At 43.3% G+C, this 13111-nt stretch overlaps 1 non-coding gene across 1 annotated transcript; it reads left to right on the top strand.

The window, feature by feature from the left end:
- Window positions 1-5989: 5989 nt before the first annotated feature.
- On the top strand, window positions 5990-6065 carry Trnas-cga (transfer RNA serine (anticodon CGA)). The gene has a single exon. It is a non-coding gene; the product is annotated as a tRNA-Ser (tRNA).
- The last annotated feature ends 7046 nt before the right edge of the window (window positions 6066-13111 follow it).

The raw sequence follows: 13111 nt of genomic DNA, 5'->3' as shown, positions 1-13111 counted from the left end.
TGAGTAAGCAAATGCGGATGAGTTCTGAGGGGCTGTATGGGTTTGAAAGATATTGATTCTTATGCAACATGTCTTCAAAATATTTGACAAGACTGGAAAATTCAGATTGTTCAAAGTGTTTCATCATCATGATGCTATGTTTTACACGGTCTTGTGTAGCTTGAGACCAATACGCTGAGAGGAAGGCATGATAAAAATCTCCTTCACTGTGACAATCGTGAATGACCGATCGCATTCTTACACCTGGTTCATTCTCTAAGTAGCCACACATAAATTCTAACCTGTGCTCCAATGACCAGTTGGGAGGGAAACAATGAGAGAATTGATGGAGCCACGCTTGTGGATGAATGTCGTTGGCAGAATTCTTAAACGTTTTGAATTTACGTGTAGTAATGAACAGCTTATAGTCAAAATCATCGTGTCTGCGAGTAGCATCTCGGTCATAGTTACGTCGTGTCGGCGGTTCCATCTCAAAATTCGGTGTACCTTGCCAATTTCTTTCATAATTACCGAAATGCCCTGTGTTATTATTTTGTGGCTTTTGCGTATTTCTAAGTTCCTCTTCCCGTGTTGGAGCGCGAGTGTCTTCTGAAATACGTAATTCTTGTATTACCTGTGTCAGCTGATCTTGTACTTCCCGGATTTCTCTTTGGTGTTGCGTATCAATTTGATTCAGATTTTGTTTCAGTTTCTTAATTTGTTCGCTCTGTTCTGTGTCATTAAAGACTACCGGTTTTGCGTCATTCAGATTATCATCTACCTTCGTAGATAAATTATTTAGCTGATCCGAAAGTTGAACTACTTTCTCTGATAATGAACACATTTCCTCAGTGTGTTTTTCTGAACCAAGTTTCAGAGTGTCCATTTGTGTTGAAATCGAATCTACTGTGTCCTTTAAGTTATCCTGAGTTTTTGCAAGTTGCGTAACCGAATCGGTAGATGCAACTGAGTCAAATTTAGCTTGCAAGGTCTCATGATTTTCATGAACAATAATTTGCAGTTCTTTTATGGCTGCTTCGTGATTCTGTAATGCATTTTCATGCCGCGAAAAAATAGGTTGAAAATGCTCACAAATTTGTGTTTTTACGTCATTACAGACTTTTTGACATTTCGATTCAATGTTATGTAACTCAGTAGTTAAGTCTTCACGTGTTTGTTCAAGAGTTTGTTCCAATGAGTCTAACTTTTTAAGATTTTGTTCCACTGTGTCTAACTTTTTGAGATTTTGTTCCACTGTGTCTAACTTTCGAAGATTTTGTTCCATTGTGTCTAACTTTTGAAGCTTTTGCTGTGTTTGTCCCATTTGCTGTATTAATTGTAATAACAATGCACTGGTGTCTGGAACATGTTCCTCAGTGCTTTTCGGCAGTGAATTTGCACCGGCAACATTCACATTTTGACAAGCAGAAAATGTGTCTTGACTTATTTGAGAAAACGGTGAGGAACCAAAACCTGAATCTACAGTATTTGCGAGATTGTTTCCTGTCATTTCGGATTCCTGAGGCGAGCTGTTCCCGACCGATCGTTCGATAATGCGTCCCTCTTCACTAATTGTTTCACTGTCCACGCCATTGTTTGCCGCCCGCTCCATTTCCCTATGCACAGTTACCAAATTACTACTTTGAATGTCTGTTAATTCATTACTCTGCGGCGCTAACACACTGCTTTCATCTTCACTGTCATTTCTCAGTTTACTTTGGAGCCTAGTATTACGTTTTTCACACGCCATTATTGTCACAATATTTCACACGACAACACAGAAAAGCACAATTTGAAGAGCAAAAATAAGAGAACACATTAACATAACACTGAAAAAAAATCTAGTTAATTGCACGCGCTGCTGAGAAATACTTGGTGTAAAACTGCATGCATGCTACAACTGTTTTACTGTACCACAATGAAAGACTGCAACTACAAAGGAAATTCTCTCTATACTTACGCGCTAGCAATAAACAAAATCTACACTAATTACACAAACTACAAGAAAAAAATCAGAAGATTCCAGTGAGGTATCCTAGGCTAAGGGTCGACATACGCAACATCCCCTTTTTAACAATTTATACACGACTGTACTTAGACTGACACACAATATTTTTAGCGCAACGCAATCTGACTATCAAAGATCCCTGCAAAAGAATGGCCCTGACTAACATTAAACTATACCTCTCACAAATCACTTACCTCACAAAAATCTTCGCTGCTCAAGCTACTGCAATACAGCGAGCACCACTACTGCCAGCTAAATAAAAGATTCAAACTATGGAAGGCACTAACTACTGATAGGGATAGTTAGCAAATGAAAGATATTAATAGAGAACAAACAATGTATTTACCTTAATATCATCACAAGTCATAATATATATATCAGTTCATGACAAATTACAAATCTCCGCCATCTCTCTCCCCACATCCACCACTGCTGGCGGCTCACCTCCAACTGCGCAACGCTACGCGCTGTTCACAGCCAGCTGCCGCTGCCCAACACTACAATGGCAGACAACAATGCAAACTACCCACAGACTGCACACAGCACAGCCAGTGATTTTTCATACAGAGGTGGCGTTACCAATAAAAAAACCTAAACAGCCTACTTACACCCTGTACAACTGAATACCAATATCAGTATTGTAGAGTAGTTTATACACTACTGGCCATTAAAATTGCTACACCAAGAAGAAATGCAGATGATAAACGGGTATTCATTGGACAAATATATCACACTAGAACTGACATGTCATTACATTTTCACGCAATTTGGGTGCATAGATACTGAGAAATAAGCACCCAGAACAGGTACAGCTGCCCATGCAGCTTCAACACGATTCCACAGTTCATCAAGAGTAGTGACTGGCGTATTGTGACGAGCCAGTTGCTCGGCCACCATTGACCAGACGTTTTCAATTAGTGAGAGATCTGGAGAATGTGCTGGCCAGGGCAGCAGTCGAACATTTTCTGTATCCAGATAGGCCCGAACAGGACCTGCAACATGCAGTCGTGCATTATCCTGCTGCAATGTAGGATTTTGCAGGGATCGAATGAAGGGTAGAGCCACGGGTCGTAACACATCTGAAATGTAACGTCCACAGTTCAAAGTGCCGTCAATGCGAACAAGAGGTGGCCGAGACGTGTAACCAATGGCGCCCCATACCAATACGCCGGGTAATAAGCCAGTATGGCGATGACGAATACACGCTTCCAATGTGCGTTCACTGCGATGTTGCCAAACACAGATGCGACCATCATTATGCCGTAAACAGAACCTGGATTCATCCGAAAAAATGACGTTTTGCCATTCGTACTCCCAGGTTCGTCGTTGACTACACCATCGCAGGCGCTCCTGTCTGTGATGCAGCGTCAAGGGTAACCGCAGCCATGTTCTCCGAGCTGATAGTCCATGCTGCTGCAATCGTCGTCGAACTGTTCGTGCAGACGGTTGTTGTCTTGCAAACGTCCCCATCTGTTGACTCAGGGATCGAGACGTGGCTGCACGATCCGTTACAGCCGTGTGGATAAGATGCCTGCCATCTCGACTGCTAGTGATACGAGACCGTTGGGATCCAGCACGGCGTTCCGTATTACCCTTCTGAACCCACCGATTCTATATGCTGCTAACAGTCATTGGATCTCGACCAACGCGAGCAGCAGTGTCGCGATACGATAAACCGCAATCGCAATAGGCTACAATCCGACCTTTATCAAAGTCGGAAACGTGATGGTACCCATTTTTTCTTCTTACACGAGGTATCACAACAACGTTTCACCAGGCAACGCCATTCAACTGCTGTTTGTGTATGAGAAATCGGTTGGAAACTTTCCTCGTGTCAGCACGTTGTAGGTGTCGCTACCGGCGCCAACCTTGTGTGAATGCTCTGAAAAGCTAATCATTTTGGATATCACAGTATATTTTTCCTGTCGGTTAAATTTCGCGTCTGTAGGACGTCATCTTCGTGGTGTAGCTATTTTAATGGCCAGTAGTGTATTTATGCATAGAGATCTGAGGTTATAATTTAAAACCAGTAACTATCTCTTCAGGAAATTACCTGCCTATCCGTCTGTAATCCACGTTTTCTATCGTGAATTTTCGCTTCATTTTAATTTTAACTGAAAGCTGAAGAAACAGTTATTGGAATAATGTCTACTACTATCTACTGCAACTGCCAAAAAGTCAGTTACCTGCTTTAGAAGTGAAGTTTTGGACACGTTACATGTTGTACTGAAAGGCTTTGTCAAGATTGTCTATCGTCAGGAAATTCTTGGAATACTATGTGGCTTGAGGTATACAACAAGGAGAGCTTGGATGGAATAACTTTAATTACACAATCAAATAAATATAACAACGTGAGCAAGATACACGTATGGAAAAAATACATCAACCTTCAATCCTTTGTATAGATATGAGCGTGCATGTATAGCAGTTCAGCAACTACGTAGTTCAGAAAACAAACAGGAATTCTCTCTCTTTCGTGGAGACACCTTAAACTATTTGAGTCATCCGAACTCACTGACCGGCTCAACGCTTCGATCAGCCCATATGTCGCCCTACATTTCCAGACGTTCAGAGTTCGTACATATGAGGAAACTAAGGTCCTTATGAGAAAGGACATGGCGAAGAATATCTTTGTCACCACCTGGAACACTTTCCACATAGGGATGTCCACTCGACAGTTGAGCACATGCTGAAATAGGCTTTTATTGAAAAGTCCCCTCGAGTAGCTAGGATAACAGAACGTTGTGCACCGAACACAGATAGATCATCACACACATTTGTCCTAGGGTCGACAATTCCGCGTCGAAACTGCACATAATATCGTAAGATGGATTAGAACAATACGCCTACATAAAGTTCCGTGTATTTCAGGCTAAAACAGTGTCGTTAGAATGCGCATTTGATTGGTGAACTACATTTCTGTTAGTACGTAGAACTGACCCGCGGTCCGTCGGGTCCTGTGTGTTTAGTGCTGTGGTCGTTAGCAGCTGTCGCAGCGGGAAATTCAGGCAGTCTAACTATCATCATCTTGGAGTATACAGTACCATTTACTATCAGTCCTTACGTTCATAATTTATTTTGGCCAGGAACTACGTTCTTTCAAAATAATAGCTCTGAACAACCGTTACCAGCCCATCTTAACTTATTGCGTACTCTGGAGGAACACAAATAAGCAGGGGCTTTAATGTCCCGCGAAATAAGCTCTCAAATTTTAGCCAAGAGAAGATGTGTGCTGTCAGTCTGTTGGGTAATTGTTAACCAAAATAGACTACGTCTTAAAAGCACTAAAATTATTCAGTGGGCTGCTACACCACAGAGACAACAGACGGTGGACTAACTAAAAAGAGCTTGCAGCTTGCAGTGCAATATGAATAAAAGTGGAACGTATAATACCATTTGCCTTGTATTACATAGGAGAAAAAAGGTGGATCAGTTTGCACCAGTCAGAAGGAACGTAATGAATGCTTGTAACTGCAGAAAACGCACTATGTTTTTTTCAGAGCATTGCTTAGAAATTAACCACAAGTATCCAGATACATCGAAATATTTCATCCAGGACAGAGAGACTGATATTTTGTTTAGCGTTTTTGGACATAATTAGAAAATTTGCACTCGATGCCCTGTATTTAATATACTGGTTGGGAAACCCTGCGTTGCTAGATTATCTATTTACAGCTGTGCGCGGGACTTCGTACGTGTGGTATTTATTTCTGACTTATAAAGCCTCTTTGTATACAACGTGTGGAGCAGTTTGACTGGGGATATGAATGAAGAGCTCGTTTACTTCACAAACACGGCAGAGTGCTACACAGAGGCGGTTGTGCGAAAATCAGGCACTAAGATCTGTATCCACAACACGCATTGCCTGGTCTTGTGCTTTGTGCTGGCAATTGTACAAGTTTAAAGTCAAATGATACGTTGAGAATGCGAATTTCTGTAAAGTTTGGAAAGTAGGAGACGAGGTACTGGCAGAATTGAAGCTGTGACGAGGGGTCGTGAGTCGTGCTTGGGTAGCTCAGTTGGTAGAGCACTTGCCCGCGAAAGGCAAAGGTCCCGAGTTCGAGTCTCGGTCCGCACAGAGTTTTAATCTGTCAGGAAGTTTCAAATGGTAAGTTGTTAGGAACAAGCAGGACTCGTGGTGCAAAATTTTCACGTCAGAATTTCTGATTCTATGATGTTACGTTAGAGAAAGAAACAGCCACTGTGAGTGAAGTGTTTTGAGGAGCGAGATAATACATGACGCTCATGATCAGAGCCAGAGATATTAGCCATAATTACAATTATGTCACCATGTGGTTAGTTTTAAAGCCTAAAAACGTATTTTACATAAGATGCATTATAGTGTTTTGTAATGTACAGGGTGTTTCAAAAATGACCGGTATATTTGAAACGGCAATAAAAACTAAACGAGCAGCGATAGAAATACACCGTTTGTTGCAATATGCTTGGGACAACAGTACATTTTCAGGCGGACAAACTTTCGAAATTACAGTAGTTACAATTTTCAACAACAGATGGCGCTGCAAGTGATGTGAAAGATATAGAAGACAACGCAGTCTGTGGGTGCGCCATTCTGTAAGTCGTCTTTCTGCTGTAAGCGTGTGCTGTTCACAACGTGCAAGTGTGCTGTAGACAACATGGTTTATTCCTTAGAACAGAGGATTTTTCTGGTGTTGGAATTCCACCGCCTAGAACACAGTGTTGTTGCAACAAGACGAAGTTTTCAATGGAGGTTTAATGTAACCAAAGGACCGAAAAGCGATACAATAAAGGATCTGTTTGAAAAATTTCAACGGACTGGGAACGTGACGAATGAATGTGCTGGAAAGGTGGGGCGACCGCGTACGGCAACCACAGAGGGCAACGCGCAGCTAGTGCAGCAGGTGATCCAACAGCGGCCTCGGGTTTCTGTTCGCCGTGTTGCAGCTGCGGTCCAAATGACGCCAACGTCCACGTATCGTCTCATGCGCCAGAGTTTACACCTATATCCATACAAAATTCAAACGCGGCAACCCCTCAGCGCCGCTACCATTGCTGCACGAGAGACATTCGCTATCGATATAGTGCACAGGATTGATGACGGCGATATGCATGTGGGCAGCATTTGGTTTACTGACGAAGCTTATTTTTACCTGGACAGCTTCATCAATAAACAGAACTGGCGCATATGGGGAACCGAAAAGCCCCATGTTGCAGTCCCATCGTCCCTGCAGCCTCAAAAAGTACTGGTCTGGGCCGTCATTTCTTCCAAAGGAATCATTGGCCCATTTTTCAGATCCGAAACAATTACTGCATCACGCTATCTGGACATTCTTCGTGAATTTGTGGCGGTACAAACTGCCTTAGACGACACTGCGAACACCTCGTGGTTTATGCAAGATGGTGCCCGGCCACATCGCACGGCCGACGTCTTTAATTTCCTGAATGAATATTTCGATGATCGTGTGATTGCTTTGGGCTATCCGAAACATACAGGAGGCGGCGTGGATTGGCCTCCCTATTCGCCAGACATGAACCCCTGTGACTTCTTTCTGTGGGGACACTTGAAAGACCAGGTGTACCGCCAGAATCCAGAAACAATTGAACAGCTGAAGCAGTACATCTCATCTGCATGTGAAGCCATTCCGCCAGACACGTTGTCAAAGGTTTCGGGTAATTTCATTCAGAGACTACGCCATATTATTGCTACACATGGTGGATATGTGGAAAATATCGTACTATAGAGTTTCCCAGACCGCAGCGCCATCTGTTGTTGAAAATTGTAACTGCTGTAATTTCGAAAGTTTGTCTGCCTGAAAATGTACTGTTGTCCCAAGCATATTGCAACAAACGGTGTATTTCTATCGCTGCTCGTTTAGTTTTTATTGCCGTTTCAAATATATCGGTCATTTTTGAAACACCCTGTATTTATGCACATTTGTTTTATATTTTGGCCTTATAATCTCTGATGTCTTCAAATATGTTCCATGTTTGTGTCATCTTTGTATTCCATGGTGTCTGATATTGTGGTCAAACGTGATTCTGTTCTAGACTATCTTGAGCCGTCTTCATTTGCATTGCTTAGTGCCTGCATTTCACATAGTTATCATGTTCAGAATTGTTCTGCTCGACTTAAATTATACACCTTACATTTTGAAAAATGTAAGATATGTAATGTTGGTTTTATAATTGCGTATTTGACGTAAGTATCTTCCTGAGAATGTTGTTGTAATTCTCGACCTTGCTGGTCATATTGGTCACTGCATTTTACTGTGGTTTTTGCATTGTTTTTGTACGGTGCCATGATTATGATCCTTTACTGAAACAGGTAGGCGAATAAATTACTTTAAAGTCACCATTTGAGTTATGCATTTCCTACATTAAATGTATGCTGATATCTATGGAGTAGACAGGATGTTTAGATCAGGATTAAGTCACGTCTCGCTTTCGGAAGGAGTTTTCCAACAGCGAGTTAAGGCCTGATGATCCTAAAGCGCAGCAAGTCCTGCCTCCTGGTCTTCATTTGTTTCTTGAGACAGGATAGCCCACAGTTTTTTAGCCATGTTGTTGTACTCAGAAAACCTCGACGGTTTTCTGGGAACTTTAATTCATAAACAAAACGAAATCAAAATGTAATGAGTAGTCACATAAATCACAAATCAAACTTAATAAATTCGTTTTTCCTAGAAAATAATGTAAATAAGTCGTATCGAAATAAACAAAGCAATGCCGTTAATTTTAATATACAAAAGAAAATTAACATATCCATATATCCTAGCCAAGTAAATTCGCTGCTAGTTTCTATTCATGAAGATAAGATTGTGGCCCTTAATTCTGTCACTGACGTAAAATTCCGAAAATATTTCTGCCATTGATGTAAAGAAAACTAACAGACCCATCTCTCGGTTCTTTGGTGTACTACAACTTGATGATTAAAAACAACCGAACTGAGTAAACGATTTTGGATAAACCTTTGAATTATGATATCCTTTTTTATGTTCCGATTTTTATGAAATAAAGACTATACGTTGCCCCAAGCTGCGCTCAAGTTACTTGTGAAACCCCCATAAAGTTCGTATAGCAGTTTTGGAGATTGGCGTGTTCAAGAAAACAGACAAGACAGATTTAGATAGCACTTTAAATTACGATATATATTTTCTCCTGCTTGGATTTTGACAAAGTAAAGCCTATATGTTGCCTCAAGCTACGCTCAAGTTACCAATGAAAACCCCAAGAAAATTCGTCTGGTAGTTTTGGAGATTAGCGTGTTCAGACAGACAGATAGACACAACGATTTTACAGATTTATTGCTACTCTAGATAGATGTGAGCTTTGTCAAGCACTCTGTCAAATGGTCTTTTTATTTTAATTATTTCTATATTTCATTTATTTCTACACTCCTGGAAGTGGAAAAAAGAACACATTGACACCGGTGTGTCAGACCCACCATACTTGCTCCGGACACTGCGAGAGGGCTGTACAAGCAATGATCTGACGCACGGCACAGCGGACACACCAGGAACCGCGGTGTTGGCCGTCGAATGGCGCTAGCTGCGCAGCATTTGTGCACCGCCGCCGTCAGTGTCAGCCAGTTTGCCGTGGCATACGGAGCTCCATCGCAGTCTTTAACACTGGTAGCATGCCGCGACAGCGTGGACGTGAACCGTATGTGCAGTTGACGGACTTTGAGCGAGGGCGTATAGTGGGCATGCGGGAGGCCGGATGGACGTACCGCCGAATTGCTCAACACGTGGGGCGTGAGGTCTCCACAGTACATCGATGTTGTCGCCAGTGGTCGGCGGAAGGTGCACGTGCCCGTCGACCTGGGACCGGACCGCAGCGACGCACGGATGTACGCCAAGACCGTAGGATCCTACGCAGTGCCGTAGGGGACCGCACCGCCACTTCCCAGCAAATTAGGGACACTGTTGCTCCTGGGGTATCGGCGAGGACCATTCGCAACCGTCTCCATGAAGCTGGGCTACGGCCCCGCACACCGTTAGGCCGTCTTCCGCTCACGCCCCAACATCGTGCAGCCCGCCTGCAGTGGTGTCGCAACAGGCGTGAATGGAGGGACGAATGGAGACGTGTCGTCTTCAGCGATGAGAGTCGCTTCTGCCTTGGTGCCAATGATGGTCGTATGCGTGTTTGGCGCCGTGCAGGTGAACGCCACAATCAGGACTGTATACGACCGAGGCACACAGGGCCAACACCCGGCATCATGGTGTGGGGAGCGATCTCCTACACTGGCCGTACACCACTGCTGATCGTCGAGGGGACACTGAATAGTGCACGGTACATCCAAACCGTCATAGAACCCATCGTTCTACCATTCCTAGACCGGCAAGGGAACTCGCTGTTCCAACAGGACAATGCACGTCCGCATGTATCCCGTGCCACCCAACGTGCTCTAGAAGGTGTAAGTCAACTACCCTGGCCAGCAAGATCTCCGGATCTGTCCCCCATTGGGCATGTTTGGGACTGGATGAAGCGTCGTCTCACGCGGTCTGCGCGTCCAGCACGAACGCTGGTCCAACTGAGGCGCCAGGTGGAAATGGCATGGCAAGCCGTTCCACAGGACTACATCCAGCATCTCTACGATCGTCTCCATGGGAGAATAGCAGCCTGCATTGCTGCGAAAGGTGGATATACTCTGTACTAGTGCCGACATTGTGCATGCTCTGTTGCCTGTGTCTATGTGCCTGTGGTTCTGTCAGTGTGATCATGTGATGTATCTGACCCCAGGAATGTGTCAATAAAGTTTCCCCTTCCTGGGACAATGAATTCACGGTGTTCTTATTTCAATTTCCAGGAGTGTATATTTCATTTTAGGAACTTGTGCGTATTAAAAATACGCACAAGTTCCTAAAATGTTTTTTATATTTGTATTGTAATCTAGCGGTAACGCACATTTTCCCTTTCTCATGACGTGTCTTTGTACCACGGCTTTTACTTTCCAATGAAAAGATACCGTCAGACACAACAGCCATATCCTCAACTCTCTCTCTTTGTGATTAACCCATTGTATGGGTTACTGTTTATATGATTCGGCAAATTTATTTTATTTTACCTCTGAAGACAGATGCCCTTCCTGCAGACACAGTAGTCGGTGAATTAAAGAGAAGTAAGGGTGTTGTGTGCACCACCTCTGTGTGGATCGTGTAAGCTTTGTTTTGTACATTATGGCATTTTGACTGTTTTCGTACCATATTTTATAAGGTGATGACTGGGGAACAGCCTAGCATTCTCCTAAATAAGCTTAAAAAACTGCCTAAGAACCACACTCAAGTTGCCAGTATACCAGACTGAAGGTTGTTAATCCGTTGCGTGGATTTGATCTGGGACTGACTCATTTCACTATCTTACAGGTTTTGTGGACCTCATTATTTTACAAACTAGGAATGACTTCAGTTACAAATCTGCCACACTAAAGTGTGTATAGTGGGTCAGAGGAATCGCCTATGTTATCCTTTTATTGCATTCCCCTGGACCCCTCCTCACTCAACTCTCCATACTGCAAAAAATCCCTTGCGGTCACCGGTCTCCCTTTCATCGGAGTAGGCGACCGTACTTTACTGCGTGGCAATTAGCTTCCATTTAGTGGCGTGCCTTCTCTCTGCAGGAATGTGCGTGGGTGAATGTCAAGCGCCTGTCATACACCTCACTCTTACACTTGAGCTGTAGAAACAGCGTGGGCGAACCGAGGTTAATTCACATTCAGAGAGCTGTGCTCGGAACTTAGCTGTTACTCATCAACATACTAAGCACATTCGCAAACATACTAACAGTTTTATTCCTTTTCCCTTATCTGTTTAAGGTTCCATTTTTTCTTTTTTTAATTTTTTTCTGTCATGGTATGCACCAGCCTACTCAGGACGTGGCACTACCTGAGTGACGTAAGCACTTTTTAATATCTTAAGCATTATTTACTGTTTCTCTTGTATATCAATATATTTAATCCAGTAAAATCTTTGAAGCAAAGAAGCTGCTAGAACTTTTAATATTACGTCACTGACCACCTTTCAAGTTTCGTTTGTCTATTGTCCCGTTATTGAGTCTTCTGTCTTCAATTTTTCCTGTCTCAGCACTGATAGGAACAGAAAGCAATTCATGACTGCTCTCATTACGTACGATTATATACGTAATATACGTACCTCGTAATGGTAGACTCTGCACAACACTCAGGGACATAGCGATTCATATAATATTATATTACTAGCGAACCCGACAATGCTTCGCAATTGCTAAAGATGTACAGAAATTGGATAGACGTCATAATCTTCTTCTTCTCCACCACCTCCACTGTCCCTCTCCTCCTACCCGCTCCTTTGTCCATCTCCTCCTCCTCACCCCTATCGCTGTTCATCACCCTCCCCCATTCCCTGTACATCTCTTATCCTAGACTCACTCTACCTATCTCCTGCTCCCTCATCTCTTTGTCCATATCCTCCTTCCCTTTCTTTATATCCATTTCCTCCCCCCTTCTCTGTTCATCTCCCACCATCCCCCCCCCCCCCCTTCTGAGCTTATTTATTGTTATTGCAAACGGAACCTTGATTGGGAACAGAAGTCAAAATGAATGGGTAAATCGGTTGGAATCATTACTGCGCAGGGTGTGAGAGAGATCTTTCCAGGTGTTGTTGAAAGGAGTATACTGGGGCACTCTTGTATGTGCCAACATAAAAGATAAGAATATTAATAAATTAAAACGAAACTAACATAGTATAAACGATTAATGTCTCTGATAGGCTCGATAATGCGGATCGCTGACTGCGCGACCGCAGAGCCAAAGAAACTGTACTGCTTTGTTGGAGTAAGAGAGCGCTTGCCGCACAATCGTACGTAACTGTCTGTGAGGGAAAGACGATGGAGTAGGCAGTTTTTGTGGTGCGCTGTGTGAAGCCACCAAGAGTTAGACAAATTTAGGTATGTTGAAAGTAGGCCACGTAGCGCTCTGTATGAAAATCACTGGCTGTGCTGTGTGCAGTCTGTGGCTAGTTTGCATTGTTGTCTGCCACTGTAGTGTTGGGCAGTTGGCTGTGAACAGCGCGTAGCGTTGCGGAGTTGGAGGTGAGCCGCCAGCAGTGGTGGATGTGGGGAGTGAGATGGTGGAGTTTTGGACAGAGACAGTAAATTTGTAAGACT

Source organism: Schistocerca serialis, chromosome 5 (assembly GCF_023864345.2).
Source record: "Schistocerca serialis cubense isolate TAMUIC-IGC-003099 chromosome 5, iqSchSeri2.2, whole genome shotgun sequence".
Taxonomy (NCBI): Eukaryota; Metazoa; Arthropoda; class Insecta; order Orthoptera; family Acrididae; genus Schistocerca; species Schistocerca serialis.
Note: the sequence above shows the minus strand (reverse complement) of the source record. Positions and strands in the feature narration are given on the sequence as shown.